Raw genomic sequence first — 21,072 nt, 5'->3', positions numbered from 1 at the left:
TTAAACTGAGGTGACATACACACAAATCTTTGTAATAATCTGAGGCAGAATGTGATCAGGGCTTTAGTAAAGAAACAAACAGACCAGGTGCGGTGACTCACACCTGTAGTCCCAGTACTTTGGGAAGCCGAGGCGGGCGGATTACCTGAGGTCAGGAGTTCAAGACCAGCCTGACCAACAAGGTGAAAGCCCGTCTCTACTAAAAATGCAAAAATTAGCTGAGCCCGGTGGTGTGCATGCGCAGTCCCAGCTACTTGGGAGGCCGAGGCAGGAGAATCGTTTGAACCCAGAAGGCAGAGGCTGCAGTGAGCTGAGATCATGCCATTGCACTCCAGCCTGGGCAACAGAGCAAGACTCCATTTCAAAAAAATCAAAAAATCAAAAAAGCAAAAAGGAGATTAAAAGCAGGAAAGGAAATTTATTTACGGGGAAAAAGTATTTCCTATAAAGGGGAAAAGGAATTATTTTCAATGCTATGTGGAATAAAGCACTGGGCTTCAAAGTAAAACTAAACATTTTCTAGATATTGATTAGCATAGGTTTCAGGTGTCTGAGAAGCTTAGATTGTTGTCCACTCCAGTTTTTGTTTTGCTGAAGAATTCAAGGTGTAGAATATGTTTCCTGGCCTCTACTCTTCTCCCTGTATCTCTTTATACTGGTAAAGTCAAGGCCTGCTTTGGTCCGGAAAACCAAGAGCAGAAGCATCAGGAATGGTGAGTATAGGCTTGAGGAGAACTTGGCAATGAGGAGGAGTCATTACATGAGACTTGAGGGGTGTGTGTGGAAGAGAGAGGACTTCCTTTCAGGGCAGCTCCTGCTCCATCAACATGGCAGTGAATGGCCAGGCTTTGTATTTGGGAAAGGAATTTTGGGGAATTGCATACAAGAGACTCGGCTGCTGTTGAGTATCAGGTTGAGGCATCCTCTTTTCTTTCTAGCTACCCCCAATAATCATAGCACAGTTTAGTGGATTCCTCCAAAGCACAGGCCCCAGAATAAATCATGACCTGGGTCCCAACACTGTAAAACTAGGGTAACATGGCTGGCAGAAAGAGTTCATCTTGTATGCCAACAATCATTTGAATGACTGGCAGTTGTGGCTTAGAATATTGTGTTGAAAAGACTGCAAGATTGCCTCTGGGCTCACAGGGAAGAGTGCCACCACTAATGAGTGTTTTCTTTTCTTTCTTTCTTTTTTTTTTTTTTGGCGGGATGGGTGGGTGGGGTGGGTGGGGTGGGCGACAGCATGTTGCCCATGCTGGAGTGCAGTGGTGCGATGATGGGTCACTGCAGCCTTGACCTCCCACACTCACGCAATCCACCACACCTCCCCGCAAGTAGCTGGGACTACAGGTGTACACCACCACAGGTGCACAACTACCCAGCTAATTAAAAAAAAAAAATTGTAGAGACAAGGTCTCACTATGTTGCCCAAACTCCTAGCCTCATGTGATTCTCCCATCTTGGTCTCCCAAAGTGTGGGGATTACAGGCACAGCTGACTGTGTGTTTTCTTTCTTTCTCTCTCTCTCTCTCTTCCCTTCTTTCATTTCCTTCCCTCCCTTCCTTCCCTTCCCTCCCTTCCCTCCTTCCTTCCTTCCTTCTTTTCTTTTCGAGATGGAGTCTCTCTCTGTGACCCAGGCTGGAGTGCAGTGTCATGATCTCGGCTTACTGCAACCGCCACCTCCTGGGTTCAAGCAATTCTTCTGCCTTAGCCTCCTAAGTAGCTGGGATTACAGGCATGTGCCTGGCTGATTTTTTGTATTTTTAGTAGAGATGGGATTTCATCATATTGGCCAGTCTGGTCTTGAAATCCTGACCTCAAGTGATCCGCCTGCCTTGACCTCCCAAAGTGCTGGGATTACAGGCGTGAGCCAAGGCACCCAGCCTTCAGTGTTTTCTTTTCTTCCTTTCTTTTTTAGAGACAGGGCCAGCTGTTCCCCTGGCTGCAGTGCAGTTACACAATCATATCTCAATGTAGCCTTGAACTCCTGGTCTCAAGCAATCCTCTCGCTTTAGCCTCCTGAGTAGCTGGGACTGCAGACATATGCCACAACGCTCAGCTAATTTTCTTTATTTCATGTAGAGACAGGGTCTCACTATGTGGCCCAAGCTGGTCTCAAACTCCTGGCCTCAAGCAATCCTCCCACCTTGGCCTCTAAAGTATTAGGATTACAGGTGTGAGCCACCACACCCAGCCTTGTGAATGTTTTCTAAGTGAGCATGCGGGCCCCATGTATTCCATCCCTGGGTTAGCAGACACACATGAAAAGAGGCTTTAAGTCACTGCTAGCTACAAAATCAGGGGAATCTCAGGCTAATTTAATAGCAATGTAATGGCAGTACAATAGCAATGTTAGCTGACACTCCTCCATGCACATTTTTGGCTCACACTTTAAGAAGAACACTGATTAACATGCATACTTAGAACAGGGTTTCTCAAACTCCGCACTACGAACTATTTGTGCTAGATAATTCTTTGTTATTGGGGGTCATCCTCTGCACTGTAGCATGTTTAGCAGCATTCCTGGCCTGTACCTTCCAGATACCAGTACCACCACTACCCTTGTTGTGAGGACCAAAACTGTTTCCAGACATGTCACCCCAGCTGAGAACCATTGATTTAGAAGAAGTGAAATCAGGGCGGCGATATGACTAGAAATCATGTTTTTTGAAAAATAGTTGAAGGACCTAGGGTGGTTCAATTTAAAGAAGACTAAATATAGTGATGTCATTTCAGTATTTGAAAGGTGGTATTTGCAGGAAGGGGAACATCACACACCGGGGCCTGTCATGTGGTAGGGGTAGGGGGAGGGAGAGCATTAGGAGATATACCTAATGTAAATGATGAGTTGATGGGTGCAGGACAGCAACATGGCACATGTATACATATGTAACAAACCTGCACGTTGTGCACATGTACCCTAGAACTTACAGTATAATAATAATTTTAAAAAGCGAAAAAAAAAAAAAAAGAAAGAAAGGTAGTGTTTGGCCTGTTCTCCATCACTCTGGAAGAAGAAACAGAGGCACTGAGTGAAAATTCTAGGAGATTAGATTTAGACTCAAAAATACGGAGAAACTTTCCAACAGAGGTCGCTGAGACTGGCCTGCAATTTCACGTGCAAGCAGGAGCTGGGTAAACACACAGTGGGTGGGAAAAGTTTCCAGTACCAGATAAAGCTTCAAAGAATTTTGAAAAGCCCTTTCAAATAATTAGTTATATGATTCTGTAATTTGATATTCCCTGGGATTTGCTGTGGCCTTGGCTTTGCCTGCACATGCCTCCTAAAACCTTTGTTAATAATATAAGAATGATAGCTAATATTTATTTGAGTACGTTGCCCCATCTATCTAATGTAATCCCTACGATGACCTATGGAGATAGATACTATTATCTTTGTTGTATAGATGAGGAAGCTGAGGCCTAATGTTAAGTAATTCCCCTGAGGACTCAGTCCTGGGAAATTAGAGAGAGCAGGATTAGACTCAGGTCTCAGATGCCATCATCATTGGTCTTCATCATTATACCATATTTTATATTAACCAAAAGATTTGTAAATCTTGAGATTTGAATCAGGGGCTAGGCTTGTGTTTGTATAGTTGTAACTGATGGAAGGACAGTAATACAACCTTACATAGATTGAAAAAAATTTCTCTCCCCTACAGGAGGTGTCTTTCATCTCAGACTCTGGAAGGAAAACTGCAAGAGGCATGAGTATCAGGTGGAAAATTTCACAATGTTAACAAGTAGACACCTTTCCTTAAACCTTATTTGAGTTTGCAGCAAAGCCATTCTATTTTATTCTTAAGCCTGTCCTATATATAACATCACCCTGATTGCCATAAGCACACATTAGCATTTCATCATCATCCTTGAGCACACTATTTGTCACTGGCACAAGCAGAGCGAGACAAAAGGCAATGCAAGGTTGATTACCAGTCCTTTTCGTAATCATACCTGTATTTCCTGTTCCTCCTTATTCTCACTGCAGAGAAAAAAAACATTTCCACAAGATTCCTTCAGCAGCATAACTGATCCCATTGTGTTGAATAACAAACCCACTCCAAACCTTTCATGACCCTCCCATAAAGGGCCTGTACTGTCAGAAAAGCCGAGTATCCCATAAGCAGTCTCTGTGGTGTAAACAAAAACAGCCTAATTGTGTGTCTTCCAAAGTGGAGGTTAAGAGAGATTGCAGGGGTGCTCACAGCACCTGGGGGAGGTCTGGCTGCTAATGAACACTTCTTTTCATGGTTGGCTGTTGTCCTGGCTGCTCTCCCATTCACCGACTTCCCCCCACCATAATCTTGGCATCCCCTTGCTCTCCCCAACTCTCTCCACTTCTGTTCACCTCTCCTCCTCCAGCCCAGCCATAGACAAGGGCAGGAGCACTGCTCAGGGACAGCCTGATCATTTCTGGAATGGACGAAACAAAAAGAAGCTGCTGCTCTTCCTCCCTTTATCCACTCCACGGAGAACCCAGCATTTCCTAACGGGGGCTCCACAGGAGCAGGAGACGTGAGCAGCTGGGCAACACTGCAATTCATCCTGTGCCTGCCTCCAGATTCAACACGACTTCTTCCACAGGGCTACTGTGAGGGTCCAAAGAAACAAACTATTCCTTACAAAACGTAAATATTAGCTGTTATTTTAAAACCATAAACGTTAATTCTTGTCTAGGCATGGTGGTTCATGCCCGTAGTCTGAACACTTTGAGAGGCCGAGGCGGGAGAGTTGCTTGAGGCCAGGAGTTGGAAACCAGCCTGGGCAACATAGTGAGACTCTGTCTTTACAAAAAAAAAAAAAGTAAATTCTTATTTTTACTTTTCACTATTCCCAAATTTAAATAACTCCTGATTGCTTATCAAAGTTCAAACTGTTCTTGCCTGGTGGTCATGGAAAAGAAAAAAGAAAATTGAAACTGATCCTAGAATTTAAGACCACCCTTAAATGCCCCAAGCTATTTTTCTAACCCTTCTCGCTTTAGGAAGCCCTGTGTTCTCATCAGACTGTTCACTGCCCTGTTGCTCTCTGCTTAGAACACGCTTCCACCTCTTCCCAGGTAATCAGAAGCAGCCCCATCCAGAGCCCAGCTCAGCTCTGACCTGCCTCAGGCTCCTTCCTGAGGGCCAGCCTGGAATGTGCCCTTCCTTCTCTTTTTTAAATGGATGTAAGGGAGTGGGAAGGCAGGTGAACCTCAGGAGGCTGAACCCGTGTGAGGAGAAGAGGAGGAAGGGCTTGAGTGGCACTAGGGTTTGAGATGGGAGCTGGGAGGGGGAACTAGGCCCCGAAAGGGCTGACGGGAAGGACAGGGCAGGCTCCCTGTGAGGGACTTGCATTTCTATTTAGCCTGTCCTCCCCATCAGTCAGCGAGGTCATCAGTCAGTGTGGTCATCAGTCAGCATGCTCATCAGTCACCCTAGTCATCAGTCACCATGATCTGGGCCTCAGGCAGATGGATGGCCTGACAGGGAGAGTGAGCTGTAATCTAGATTACCTTTGCAACACCCTAAAGCCACCGTGACTGTTTTGAATTTCATTCCTTTACTTGCCTTCAGGAAATCTGTGCCTATCACTGAAGAGATTCAGAGAAGCACTTGGGCTGGCTGCTTCTCAGAAAGCCTCGCCCTGGGATCAGTTCACTGTTTATTCATTAATAAAGCTGGAAACAAGTACATCTATTACCCTCAGAGCTTTTCTCTACGAAAGCCTATACACCCGTCTCAGGCAGTCTGTGAGTTCTCTTATGTACAAGGTCATATTTGTACACTCCAAGGCTTCTGTCATCCACTGTCTTTATTTTATAATGCCAGAATTATAGTTTTCCCAGTGAAAAGCAGACCACTGTATCCCAGAAGTAAGCAGGGGATGTATTATTCAGTCTTTCAAAAGATCTACCATGAGTTCCAATGCAAATCCTCACCTGCTGGGACCCACATTCTCTTAGTTTATACTGGAGCCCAGTTCTGCAGGTGTAGCCACGTAGAGCTTGTGAGAAGTTAGGTGTGAAAATCAGGCTGCCAGACCCACCCCTTGAGGGCCTGGCTTGCCTGAGCAGTTCCCCGGCTGCAGCCCCTGGGGCCGCTCTGTACCATAACAACCCTTGCCTGCCTACATCAAGGGGCATTCTGAAACCCAAGGCAGGGGAGATGCTCCCTGTCCTAGGGTGGAGGCATCCTTAAGTAGAACCCTTCTGTGGTCCTGACCATCTGTAGCGGACACAAAGGAAGCTTCCCAGGTCTTCCAGCCTGGAATCTGTAGTTTTCTTACGCCCTGGAGCTGCCTTCCACCCAGGGCCTGCCTTGTGATTTCAGATTCTGTTACTTGGTCTTTTCTCTCTGGTCCAGCCTGACTTCCTGGGCACCAATCTTAGCTTTCTCCTATAGATTTCAGCATTCCCCCGGTAGAGACTCCCAGCCTGATGCTATGTGCTGTGTCCTGTACCTACCCCACCTCCCGTCACCATTCTGACCCACTGAAGCCCAGGGCCTGACACTGACCTGGAGATGGGCTATGGGGCTCTTATGAATCACAAGAAGTCTGTTTTATTTTCTAAGCCTTTTATACATTCTGATACCATTTCTTAAAGAAAAAGAATAAGATTAAAATATAAAGTATTGATTTAAGCATGGAAAGCGAAGAAAGCATACTAAACCTGAAAGTTTGAATAAAAATATAAGCTCAAGAAGAATTTACATAAACCTGTGACTACTTTCTCCCATCTCCCATCACCTCCACACTCCATCCATTCTAAACCACTCTGGGTCCCTGACTACATACACCAGGTTGCTTTTTGCCTCCATGCCTTTGTTCCTATTATTTTTCAAGTTCTTGGAACATGCGAGGAACTTACCAAATGGTTGTTGAACAAATGCCCCACCTTACAGACTGTTTCCCTCGGAGCGTCTAGCACATAGTCTTTAAAATATGTTGAATTAATGAACAAATAAATATCCATGCTGTGCTATTAAGAGAAACTAACACATTCTTAACTTTTGAGAAACCATTTATGGGAGAAATTATCATTTATCTTTCTCTTTAAACAGACTTTTGAAATATTGTGGTATGGGAAATCTTGCTGATGCTATAAATTGTAAAAAAATGCCTTGGAGGGTTGTACATGGTAGACCTGGTTGGCTGTGGTTAAGAAGGGAACCTAGAGGTTCATAATAGCTCTGCTTGAATAATTGTTAATCTTGAGTTCTCTTGGCCATTTCTCTCCACAAATAAGTTACAAAATAGAAGTGTTTCTCTAAAAGAGAAAGGACTTTGTAGGGAATGAAGAGTTAAATTTCCAGAATAGTGTATAATAATAGCCTTTAAAAAAATCCTTGATAAAAATACTTAAAATGCTGAATAAAAAGAAAAGAAAACAAAACAAAACAACAACAATAAAAAACAAGACAAAACCACACACACATTTTTGAGTACTTCATTTTTGCCAGCACGAACAATGAGGGAGATTTGCAGAGGCTAAAAATGAAACCAACACAAGTGTCCAGATCAGTAAGAGAGTTCTGGGCACACTGGCTATGCATTCCAGGGACCAAAAGCTTCTGTCTTCAGAGCCATGCCAAATACCAGAGACAGAGCTAAGGGGCCATTCAAGCTGGGGACTCACTGCCAAGAAGGAGCCCTTTAAAATGAAATCTTGGTTTCAGGGGTTTTGGGAAATGGAGGTGTTATGAATTCAGGCCTCAAATCTGCATGATGACTGGCTTATATATACACAATTTCAGGGAATATATATATTTTTTTCTCTACCTAGCACCAAGACCAAGTGAGGTTGTTGCCTTCTCATACTCCCAGTGCCCCACCTTTGCTGTGGCAGTCCAAGCTATCAAGAACCTTAAGATATGGAAGGCATTTATTAGGCCAGTCCAGTGTCACCTGAAGTCTGGGCAGCACTGGGCTATCTGCAAGGCTGACTGAGCTTGTCCTTCCAGCATTAGCCAGGCAGGAGTGGCAACCTGTCTCTCCCATCCCTGAGCAACACACCCACAAAAAGGGACCAGAGGGAAAAGTTAAGATTCAATGAACTTATCTAGAAATTTACAATCAGGAAAACTAGAAAGAAGTGACTTTAAACATTTTTTTTTTTACCTTGTGTGTATTTTTATAGTTCAGTATTCTTTATACTTTGAATTCTATGCTGGCTGGTGGGGATGTCAGTGGGCAGTACTACCATCTTTTTAATACTTACAGCATTTTTCTGAGCTTGAGGGAAGAATATTTAAAGTCCAGGGAGGGAGCTCCTTTCTTCACTTGGTGCGCTTCTTCATGATGTGTGTATGTAGTGTTGGGAGGATAGTGCCTGGCATGGAGCAAAGGCACTAAAGATGTTGGCTCTTTCCTGCTACTCAGAGGTTAAGGACCACAGCAAGAGCCAGGGTGACTGTGGATACCAAGTGTGTTGTGTTTCAAGGCCAGAGGGGTGAAGGATAGAGTTAGGAGAAGGTTTCGTCCAGAGACACTTAGAGGCAGATTCTGTCAGGGACTGAGAATCCTACTAGGCCTGGAAGCAATGCCTAGCCAGTTTTCCCTTGGTCTAGAAACTAATTAGCTTTGCTTCTTGCTAACCCAGAGACAAGAAAAGGAACAAATGCTGGTACCTCTAATGCTGCCACAGCAAAGTCAGACCTTGACTTAGACTTGAGAAGTTAGGATAAATAACTAGCTCTGTTAGTTTTTTTTTTTTTTTTTTTTTTTGAGACGGAGTCTCGCTGTCACCCGGGCTGGGCTGGAGTGCAGTGGCCAGATCTCAGCTCACTGTAAGCTCCGCCTCCCGGGTTCACGCCATTCTCCTGCCTCAGCCTCCCGAGCAGCTGGGACTACAGGCGCCTGCCACCTCGCCCGGCTAATTTTTTGTATTTTTAGTAGAGACGGGGTTTCACCGTGTTAGCCAGGATGGTCTCGATCTCCTGACCTCGTGATCCGCCCGTCTCGGCCTCCCAAAGTGCTGGGATTACAGGCTTGAGCCACCGCGCCCGGCCGCTCTGTTAGTTTTATATTTATAATGTTTCTTAGTTTCTCCCATCTTTTAGGCATATCTTACCCAAACCTAGGGCAGAAACATTTATTTCATATTTTAGTCAAATACAACAGTTCCCAGTGGTCACGCAAGTCTCAGGTTTCTTCCTGAGAAAGCCAGGAAAGACCAAGCTATGGCAGCAGAAACCAGGGCCCTATGGGAAAAGAGGCAGGAATGACTAGGATCTTGGTCCTTTTCCATCCAGGCAATTTTTCTACTACTTCATGGAAACGAACCACATTCCACTAGAAAAAAGTTGCCATGGGCTGCCATCAGAATCAAAATATAGCTAGGCTGGGGTTGTCCTGATGAGTGCCAAAGTGGCATTTGTAAACCAAAAATAAAATTCTGAGACCCCTGAACTAGCTGAATGGACGCCTCCTCTTGGCCAAGGGCATTCCAAAGTTAACCTGCAAAACTAGTTCAGGCTGTGATGGGAAGCACAGACATGCCCCGTTATACCCTCCTCTCTTTTGGAATTCAAGAAAAGCCCACCAGCATTACAATCAACACAGGTTTTATCCGATAAGAAACATTTACAATGTATTATTCTCTCTGAAGCCTGCTACTTGGAGGCTTCATCTGCATGATAAAATCTTGGTGTCCACAACCTCTTATCATAACCTAGACATTCCTTTCTATTGATAATAATTCTTTCAACTATTTGCGAGTCAGAAAATTTTTAAATCTACCTGTGACCTTGAAGCCCCCAACCACTACTTCAAGTTGTCCCACCCTTCTAGGTTGAACCAATGTAAAGCTTACATGTATTGATTGATGTCTTATGTCTTCCTAAAATGCATCAAAGCGGCCGGGCGCAGTGGCTCAAGCCTGTAATCCTAGCACTTTGGGAGGCTGAGACGGGCGGATCATGAGGTCAGGAGTTCGAGACCATCCTGGCTAACACAGTGAAACCCCCGTCTCTACTAAAAAATACAAAAAGCTAGCCGGGCGAGGTGGTGGGCGCCTGTAGTCCCAGCTACTCAGGAGGCTGAGGCAGGAGAATGGTGTAAACCCGGGAGGCGGAGCTTGCAGTGAGCTGAGATCTGGCCGCTGCACTCCAGCCCAGGCGACAGAGCGAGACTCCGTCTCAAAAAAAAAAAAAAAAAAAAAAAAAAAAAAAAAAAAAAAAAAAAATGCATCAAAGCATGCTGTGCCCTAACCACCTTGGGCACATATAATCAGTACCTCTGGAGGCTGTGTCATGGGCACATCCTTAACTTTGGCAAAATAAACTTCCTTAATTGATTAAGACCTGTCTCAGATACTTTCAGGTTCACACATTCCTTGCATGAAATTCTGCTTCACTGTTCTGAAATGTGGTCCCTAGCTATAGGAGCTATCTTTTCCAGAAACTGGAAATGTAGTTCAGCCATAGTCACACATAGTGTTACTTCCAGGCATGAGAGATCTGAAAGGTGTAGTTTGGCTTCATAGCTATTTGAATTTCTGGAATATGTCAATGGTTGGAGAGACAATAGGTAATATAGCTGAAATTAGAACAATCATGTTAAATCTGAGGCATGTAGCTATCGGTGTGGTTGGACTCCCAAGGAGGCATTTTCTCTCAGTGTGTAAAGTGGATTGTACCTGCTAGGACAGCCAAATGAAACGTCTTCAAGATGCTGGGGCTCAGAAGCATAAACCAGGCAAGGCCCTTAACTGGTTACAGCTTCCTGCTTCCCTACCTCAGCAGTATTAGAGGAGCAAGTTCATTCTTAGACCTTTTGAGTATTTTGTGATTTTATAATGTCACGTTTTATGTTGGGACTGGAGCTTGGAAAGTGAAATGAACTAGTTATTGCAAAGGAAAAGAAATAATTGGATGAGAGATAGAATGCAGGGAATGAGAGGGTAGGTATATTGGATGGGGACCCTTATTTTCCCTCTCCACTTCAAGTCTAGATATTCTCTGTACATTCATTGATGTCCATGAAGCCATGGACACTGTAGGAAGACACATCTGAATTATCCAGGTCAGTGGTTGCTCACATCTGGAATCCCAGCACCTTGGGAGGCTAGGGCAGGAGGATTGCTTGAGGCCAGGAGTTTGAGAGCAGCCTGGGAAACATACCTCGTCTCCATAAAACAAATTAAACAGTGTTATTCAGGCTCCAGAACTCACCCTGTTCTTGAATTCCTTAGGGCAGATTCAGAGGGGATTACTATTTTTATATATGGCTGCTAAGATTTCTGGGTCCCTTTTCAAACCTTTAAAAAAAGAGCTTTTTGGCTGGGAGCAGTGGCTCATGCCTATAATCCCAGCACTTTAGGAGGCCAAGGCGGGTGGATCGCTTGAGCCCAGGAGTTCAAGACCAGCCTGGGCAGCACGGTGAAACCATGCCTCTACAAAAAATACAAAAATTAGTTAGGTGTGGTGGTGTGCACCTATAGTCCCAGCTACTTGGGAGGCTGAGGTGTGAGGACTGCTTGAGCCCAGGAGGCAGAGGTTGCAGTGAGCCAGTGCACTCTAGCCTGAGTGACAGAGCAAGACCTTGTCTCAAAAAACAAACAAACAAACAAAAAGGAGCTTTTTCCTACCCATTTAACAGTATTACCAAGAACCTATAATTTCATTATTGTTCCTTCAGGCACTTGAGGAACTAGGGGACAAAGCAATAGCATGAAGTCCCCAATGACATACAGGATCCTGTCAGCGCGTTTGTGAGCTACACAGACGACTCCTTCTTTAGTGTATAGCTTCCCTCCAGACAATTTTTCAGGGAAACTGGTGACCATATACATCAGAAACTGTCTCTGTGTCCTCATTATACCAGATACATTCCTCTAACACAAATGTGTTACATTGTATTGAAATTATCTGGTCACACATTTGTGTCTCCTTTAGTTTCCTCTAAGTTTCTCAAGAACAGGAACCATATCTTTTCATTTTTGTGTAACAGGATGTTACATTTAAAGTTTCAACTGAGGTTCCAAGATACAATAGATGCTGCCTACCAAAGTGAGGTGCCACATCACTATGCAGAGCTTAAAAAGGGAATCTGTAAAGAAAAAAACCAAAAATAAAAACTAAATTATAAAATGAAAAAAAGAAAAGAAAAAAAACTAAATAAAAAGGGGGTATTTGAAAGTCATTTCCACAATTCTTACCCACCTCACTCACTGTGACAATTATTCCATAATGCTTAGCTGCTTCACTCAGATGAAGGGTATTAAAAAGGCCAGGGTAGGAAAAGGTTTGGGAAGATATTTCTTTGGGGATTTTTTTTTTTTCCCTGTGCTATGTGAACATCCTCCTTCCCGTCTCTAACACACAAATACAAAGCTTAACTTGAAGAGCTTGTAATGTGTTCTTGATGGGGTAAGGTGGGAGACACCATGGATTAGAATTTAAATCATACTTGAGAAATTCAATATGATCTAGAACAGGTCAGAGAGAGAGAGAGGAGAGAGACAGACAGACAGAGACAGAGAGAGGGAACACAGAGAGCTGCGAGAGTCACCACTCTTCTATGAGGCAAGGAATGTACATCCTTCCAGCAAGGCAGATGTCCTAGAACCATGTGGAGTCCTCACCAATAGGAATAACTGGGAGAGGGAACTGAGTAGTGACAGTCATGTGTGAAGCAGACTTTTGGGGAATAAGGGACTGGGGCAACATCAGGCAGTTGAAGGTAAAACCAGGTTTTCATCAGAGGCTTCAGAAGTTTCATCATGTATTTCTATACATACACTTTAAAAGGTCGGAGATAAAAAGAAATTATTCCTTTGATTATAACTACTTGTCGGCCGGGCGCGGTGGCTCAAGCCTGTAATCCCAGCACTTTGGGAGGCCGAGACGGGCGGATCACGAGGTCAGGAGATCGAGACCATCCTGGCTAACACGGTGAAACCCCGTCTCTACTAAAAAGACAAAAAACTAGCCGGGCGAGGTGGCGGCGCCTGTAGTCCCAGCTACTCGGGAGGCTGAGGCAGGAGAATGGCGTGAACCCGGGAGGCGGAGCTTGCAGTGAGCTGAGATCTGGCCACTGCACTCCAGTCTGGGTGACAGAGCGAGACTCCGTCTCAAAAAAAAAAAAAAAAAACTACTTGTCATGTTGAATCAATTCATCAATCACATTTATTTCCCTAAGTGTCAGACATCATGCCTGACTCATCCTAGGCATTTGATAAATGCTAAACTGAGCTCACCTGATTTTGGGACATGTTCTACTACTATACCAAAATATGTCCATGACACAACCCAAGTGAATGGCAGCCCATTTTTTTCCCCCAAGATCCTTCAGGCCTTTGGAAGCAGTTCATATTTTCATTTCAGGGTAATGACTCCTTAAATTATACTTTTGGGTAGGTTTTATGTGAACAGTTTTAGGTAGTTTTATGTGAACAATTACAATTAACTAAATACAAATACATATTTAAAAATCTGCTAATTGGCCGGGCACAGTGGCTCACACCTGTAATCCCAGCACTTTGGGAGGCCGAGGTGGGAGGATCATGAGGTCAGGAGATGAAGACCATCCTGGCTAACATGGTGAAACCCCATCTCTACTAAAAATACAAAAAAAAAAATTAACCAGGCATGGTGGTGGGCGCCTATAGTCCCAGCTACTTGGGAAGCTGAGACAGGAGAATGGCGTGAACCCGGGAGGCAGAGCTTGCAGTGAGCCGAGATCATGCCACTGCACTCCAGCCTGGGTGACAGAGCGACACTCCATCTCAAAAAAAACAAAAAAGAAAAAAAAAGAAAAGAAAAAAGAAAAAGGAATCTGCTAATTATTATATGTAAGTAAAAAATAATTTTCTAACTCCAGAGATACAATGTTATTATAATCCACATAAAGTCCTGATGTCTGTGATCTAGGTTTTGGCAGTGTCACAGTAAACAAAATATCAGCCAAGCAGAAAAGTTTAGGTGAAACCAATGAATATTTAGAAAAATATCAAATGCATTACATGGATAATGCACAGCAAAACTTCCTCTTGAAAAGATCCTCTTTACCAACTTCCACCCTTCTTATTAGTTTCCCCAAACTTTTCCCTTCCTAGAATTTCCTCAAAACTCTCTCTGAAGTTCACTTCCTCGTCTCTTCTCCCTCTGTGCCCACCCTGCTGCCTATTTTCTTGTTTTGCACATGCAGGTCCACTATCCTCTGTCCTTTCTCTCATTTCCTTTTCAGTCTTCTCTGCATGATTTACTCCATTAAACTCATAATTGTGAGTTGGGGAATGTGGAGATTTAGCAAAAAGTGCTAAGATTTTCATGAGAAGTTGGGTAGAAAAAGAAAATTCTGTGAGTATACTTAATTGTTTTTCCTTGTTGTTCCGTGAAAGGGAGACTTGGCAAAAGTCAGCATCAGGAACAACAGGAACAGACGACCTGCTTTACTTGCTCTGAAGCGCTGCAGAGGTGGACTTTCTTCACCTCAAAATAACTCTCATTTTTAGCCTGATAATAAAGTGAAACTTCAGAACAAGGAAGTTATTTCTTTGTTTTTGTTCCTGATTAAAATATTTAGTACGATGTTTCACTCATTAGTTATTGATAGCTGGGTAAATGAGTGTATCCGTTACCTTACTGGGAGTAGAGTTGGGTGGTAAATTAAAAGGAAGGCAGCTAAGAAGAGGGACATCAGTAAAATGGTGGGATAGGAGATCCCCACTCATATTCCCCCATAGCAGTGTTAATTTGGCAACCACTGGTGGATCCAGGTACCTTTGTGGGGGCTTTGGAATCCAAGTAGGAGTTTGCAAAACCCCAGTGAAGCCCAAGACCAAGGAGGTAGGCTCATGCCTTGGTGGCAGACTCACCCACCACAAGATCCAGAAACAGCTTCATCCTCTGTGGATTCAGCTACAACCCCATTTGGTCTTGGTCCTGCCACCAGCAACATCAGCCAAGGAGCCCAGGAGGAGTCACACACCACACACAAGTGCCTCAGGTAACAGGCCCATTGATCTTGTTCCCATCTGTGGACTGCAAATCAGCCTATGATCCAGTGCTAGTCCCTCTCCACTGTGCCTGTGAAGCAGTCCTGTTCACTCAGGACTTGATGGCAGATGTAACTGTCTGTGCCCATGGAGACAGACCTGCCAATCTCAGTCCAGCTGAGGATTCTGAAGCAGCCCTATGACCTACCTTCAGCACTTCTCAGGCTATGGCCTCGGCAGTCCTAACCACCCAAGAACCTGGCAGGAGCCATGCCCATCCATGTCTGCAGAGGTAGGCCTGAAAACGTTGGTCTCAACTGTAGATCCTGAAGGAACTCTGTGACTTGGTTTCAGCCCCTCTTAGCCACAGACCAGAGCCAATGCTGCCTGCTTATTAACTCAGCAGGGATTCTCCCAGAGACTTGGCAGGAGCCATAGACATACACACACCTGATAACAAGACCACTGTCCACAGACCCGCAGACCCTGAGGCAGACGTTGTCTCAGTATCAGCCCTACTGACCAAAATCTAGGACTCCTCCAGACAGGATCCACACCTGCCCAAGCCATTGGTAATAGGCCCACCAACAGTGGACCCCACTGCAGACCCAGGAGCAGTTATGTAACCCAACTCCAACCCTGCTTAACTACAATCCTGGAGGCAATACCATCAGCCCAGGGAACTGACAGGCAAATGTCTTTACCTGCCAAAACCAATCTATAAAGTCTAAAACAGATGTTTGGTCCTTACAATACATAAACACTAATGCAAGTCTATTCAGATTAAGAAGAATCAGGCAAACGTGTCACCACCAAAGAAACTAGTAAAATTTCAGCAACCAACCCAAAATATGAAAATCTATTAATTGCCTGACAAAAATTTAAAATAATAATCTTAAGCTCAATGAGATGCAAAAGAACACAGACAATCAAACAAAAATCAGAAAAACAATACATAAAAAGGAAGAGTTTAATAAAGAAACAAAAACCATAAAGAAGAACTGAACAGAAATCTTGGAGCTGAAGAATGTAGTGACAGAACATTTGATAGAGAGAGAGCTTCAACAGCAGACTTGATCACGCAAGAAAAAAAATCAACGAACTTAAAGACAGGTCATTTGCAATCAGTCATTTAGAGGAACAAAAAGAAAAACAATGAAAAATAGTACAGAAAGCACATAAGACCTTTGGGTCACTATCAAGTGATCAGATATATCCACTATGGGAGTCTTAGAAGGAGAAGCAAGACAGAAAGAGGAAAACATACTATTTAAAGATGTAATAGGCCAGGCATGGTGGCTCATGTCTGTAATCTCAGCACTTTGGGAGGCCAAGGTGGGAGGATTGCCTGCAGCCAGGAGTTTGAGACCAGCCTGGGCAACATAGCCAGCCAGACTACATTTCTACAAAAAATAAAAAACAGTCTGGAGGCTGGGAGGCCGAGGCGGGCAGATCACCTGAGGTCGGGAGTTTGAGACCCGCCTGACCAGCATGGAGAAACCCTGTCTCTACTAAAATTACAAAATTAGCCGGGCGTGGTGGACCATGCCTGTAATCCCAGCTACTCGGGAGGCTGAGGCAGGAGAATTGTTTGAACCCAGGTGACAGAGGGTGCAGTGAGCTGAGATTGCGCCATTGCACTTTACCTTGGTTGGGCCACAAGAGCAAAACTCCATCTCAATAAATAAATAAATAAAATAAAATAAAATAAAAAATAAGCTGGGCATAGGGACAAACACCTGTAGTCCTAGCTACTTGAGAGGCTAAGGTGGAAGGATCTTTTGAGCCTAGGAGTTTGAGGCTGCAGTGGACTATGATCATGCCACTACACTCCTGTACTCCAGCGTGGGCAACCAAGCAAGATGCTATTTGGGGTGGGGGGGTGGGGTAGGGGGGGAATATAGTAGTTGAAAACATCCCAAATCTTAGGATATATATATATATAGACATCCAAATTTACATAGCTCAAAAGATTTTAAGCAGGGTCCCCAAGGAATATTACTCCAAGACACATTATAACAAAATAAAATCCAAACTCAAAGACAAAGACAGAATTTTGAAAGCAGCAAGAAAAAAGAGGCTTGTCACATAAAAGGGAAACTTTATGAAGCTACTGGTGGATTTTTCAGCAGAAGCCTTACAGGCCAGGAAGAAATGGGATGATATATTCAAAATGCTAGAAGAAAACAACTGTCAACCCAAAATACTAAACCTAACAAAACTATCCTTCAGAAATGAAGAACAGATGAAGATATTCGCAGATAAACAAAAACCAAAGGATTTCATTACTACTAGACCTGCCTTATGAGAAATGCTAAAGAAGATTTCTCAAGTTGAAATTAAAGGATGCCAAGTAACAATACGAAAGCACATAGAAGTATAAAATTCACTGGAAAAAGTAAATATACAGTCAAATTGAGAATACTCAAATTCTGTAACTGTGGTACAGGAATCACATTATATTGTAGTATAAAAGTTAAAAGACAACAGTATTAAATATAACTATAGCATTTATTTATTTATTAATTTATTTATTTATTTAGTTAGTTAGTTAGTTAGTTAGTTATTTTTGCAATGGAGTCTCGCTCTGTTGCCCAGGCTGGAGTGCAGTGGCACGATTTCGGCTCACTGCAACCTCCATTCCCCAGGTTCCAAGCAATTCTCTGCCTCAGCCTCCCAAGTAGCTGGGATTACAGGTGTCTTCCAGCAGGTGAGGCTAAGTTTTGTATTTTTACTAGGGACGAGGTTTCACCATTTTGGCCAGGCTGGTCCTGAACTCCTGACCTCGTGATTCACCCACCTTGGCCTCCCAAAGTGCTGGGATTACAGGCGTGGGCCACCACGTCCAGCAACTATAGCTATCATTTTTTAACGGGTATATACTTTTAGAAATATAAAGTGTGACATTAATATCATAAGATGTATGTGTTGAGGGTAAGATTGTAGAGTTTCATGTGCAATTGAAGTTAAGTTGTTAGCTTAAAATAGACTGTTATAAGGTGTTTTATGTAAACCTCAGGATAACTCAAAAAAAATTCTAGTAGACAAAAGATAAAGAGAAATGAATCAAAGAATAACACTACAAAAAAGTAATCAAATCACAAAGGAAGACAGAAAGACAGAAGGAAAGAAACTACAAACCACTCAGAAAACAATTAACAAAATGAAATAATAATAAATTAGTATTAATGGGTTCTACATCTGTGGATTCAACCAACTGTGCATCAAATATTAATATGTTAGGAAGAAAACAATAAAATAACACAACAATAACAATGGGAATAAGAATAACAATACAGCATAACAACTATTTACACAGCATGTACATTGTCTTAGGTACTTTAAGTAATCTAGAGATGATTTAAAGTATATGGGGGATGTGCATAAATTATATGCAACGACTACGCCATTTTATATAAGGAACTTGAGCATCTGTGGATTTTAGTATCAGGCATTCTGGGGTTGGGGGTGGTTCCTGGAACCAATTCCCCACAGATACTTAGGGATGATTGTACTTGCCTATCAATAATTACTTTAAATGTAAATGGATTACATTTTTCAATCAAAAGACAGAATGATTGAATGGATTTTTTAAAAAGATCCTACAATATGCTGTCTATAAGAAATTCATTTTACCCTTAGGACACAGAATGAAAGTGAAGAAATGGAAAGAGATTCCACGCAAATGGTAACCAAAAGAGAGGAACAATGGCTATGCTTATATCAGACAAAGTAGACTTTCAGTCAAAATTTGTTGGGAAAGACAAAGATAATAACAAAGATAATGACAAAGGGGTTAATTCATCAAGAGGATATAACAATTATAAATATATCTATGCAGCCAACCTTGGAGCATCTAAATATGTAAAGCAAATATTAACAGAACTCAAGGGAGAAAAGGCAGCAAAACCAAAATAGTAGCGGACTTTAATATCCCACTTTCAATGATGGAGAGATCATTTAGACAGAAAATCCATAAAGAAACGGTAGGCCTGAATAATTCTACAGACCAGGCCGGGCGCGGTGGCTCAAGCCTGTAATCCCAGCACTTTGGGAGGCCAAGGCGGGTGGATCACGAGGTCAGGAGATCGAGACCATCCTGGCTAACACGGTGAAACCCCGTCTCTACTAAAAATACAAAAAATTAGCCGGGCGTGGTGGCGGGCGCCTGTAGTCCCAGCTACTCGGAGGCTGAGGCGGGAGAATGGCATGAACCTGGAAGGCGGAGCTTGCAGTGAGCCAAGATCGCACCACTGCACTCCAGTCTGGGCGACACAGCGAGACTCCATCTCAAAAAAAAAAAAAAAAAAAAAAAAAAAATTCTAGACCAAATGGACCTAATAGACATAGACAGAACATTCCATCCAATAGCAGCAGCAATAAATGGTATTGGGAAAACCAGAGATCCACATGCAAAAGAATGAAATTGGATCTTTACCTTATACCACACACAAACATTAACTCAAAATGTATTGAAGACTAAATATAAGACTCAAAATTCAAACTACCAGGAAAAAAGTTCCCTTTGATCCTGGATTTAGCAATGACTTTTTGGGTATGACACCAAAAACACAAGCAAAAAAGCAAAACTAAATAAATGGAATACTTCAAACTAGAAATCTTCTGCAAAGAAAACAATCAACAAAATGAACAGGCAACCTAAAGAATAGAAGAAAATATTTGCAAACAATATATCTGGTAAGGAGTTAATGTCAAAATATATAAGGAACTCATATTACTCAATAGCAAGAAACCAAATAACCCAAGTTTTAAAAATGGGCAAAGACTTGAATATATATCTTTTTCAAAGAAGACACATAAATGGCCAACAGGCAAATGAAAAGGTGGTCAACATCACTAATCATTAGGGAACTATAAATCAAAACCACAGTGAGATATCACCTCACACCTGTTACAATAGCCCTTATCAAAAAGACAAGTGATAAAAATGTTGGTGAGGCAAGGTCAGGAGATCGAGACCATCCTGGCCAACATGGTGAAGCCCCGTCTCTACTACAAAAACAAAAATTAGTCGGGCACAGTGGCGGGCGCCTGTAGTCCCAGCTACTCTGGAGGCTGAGGCAGGAGAATGCAGTGAACCCGGAAGGCGGAGCTTGCAGTGAGCCGAGATCGCACCACTGCACTCCAGCCTGGGCGACAGAGCAAGACTCCGTCTCAAAAAAAAAAAAAAAAAAAAAAGTTGGTGATGATGCAGAGAAAAAGGAACATTTGTTTACTACTGGTGGGAATGTAAATTGGTATAGTTATTGTGGAAAACAGTACAAAGATTCTTCAAAAAGTTAAAAATGGAACTACCATTTGATCCATCAATCTCACTGCTGGGTGTCTATCCAAAGGAAATGTAATCAATGTCTAGAAGGCCTATCTGCACCCCCATGTTCATTGCAGCATTATTCATAAGAGCCATCATATGGAAACAACCTGTGTCCATCAATACATGAGTTGACAAAGAAATTGTGTCTCATATTTACAATGAAATATTATTCAGCATATGAGAGGCAGGAAATCCTGCCATTTGTGGTAACATAGATGAACCTGGAGGTCATTATGCTAAGTGAAATAAATCAGACACAAAAAGACAAATACTATATCATCTCATTTATATATGGACTCTTAAAAAGTTATACTCGTTGAAGCAGAGAGATAAATGGTGGTTGCCAGGGGATGAGGGTTAGGGAAACTGGAGAGGTGTTAGTCAAAGGGTACAAAATTTCATGTATAAGAACAATAAGTTCTGAGGATCTAATATACAGCATGGGGCCTGTAGTTAAAAATACTGTTTTGTAGGCCAGGCACAGTGGCTCATGCCTGTAATCCCAGCACTTTGGGAGTCCGAGGTGGGTGGATCACCTGAGGTCAGGAGTTTGAGACCAGTCTGACTAATATAGTGAAACCCTATCTCTAGTAAAAATACAAAAATTAGCCAGGCATGGTGGCGGGCGCCTGTAGTACCAGCTACTTGGGAGGCTGAGACAGGAGAATTGTTTGAACCCGGGAGGAGGAGGTTGCAGTGAGCAGAGATCACGCCACTGCACTCCAGCCTGAGAGAGAGAGCAAGACTCCATCTCAAAATAATAATAATAATAATAATAATAATAATAGTAATATTTTATTGTACACTTGAA

At 42.9% G+C, this 21,072-nt stretch overlaps 1 protein-coding gene across 5 annotated transcripts in view; it reads right to left on the bottom strand.

Annotated features, from left to right (window-relative positions):
* The window catches only part of VTCN1 (V-set domain containing T cell activation inhibitor 1), a 69,109-nt gene that overhangs the window by 31,736 nt on the left and 16,301 nt on the right, over nt 1-21,072 (bottom strand). Inside the window, exon 1 of one of the 5 annotated variants that reach the window (XM_010367889.2) lies at nt 10,064-10,090. The exons of the other annotated variants lie outside the window; for them this stretch is intronic. The gene's annotated coding sequence lies outside the window, so the exon portion shown is untranslated. Of the gene's footprint in view, nt 1-10,063; nt 10,091-21,072 lie in introns of those variants that run through there. 5 annotated transcript variants of the gene reach the window in all.

This window comes from Rhinopithecus roxellana, chromosome 8 (assembly GCF_007565055.1).
Source record: "Rhinopithecus roxellana isolate Shanxi Qingling chromosome 8, ASM756505v1, whole genome shotgun sequence".
Taxonomy (NCBI): domain Eukaryota; kingdom Metazoa; phylum Chordata; class Mammalia; order Primates; family Cercopithecidae; genus Rhinopithecus; species Rhinopithecus roxellana.
This window is presented reverse-complemented; position numbering and strand designations above follow the sequence as displayed.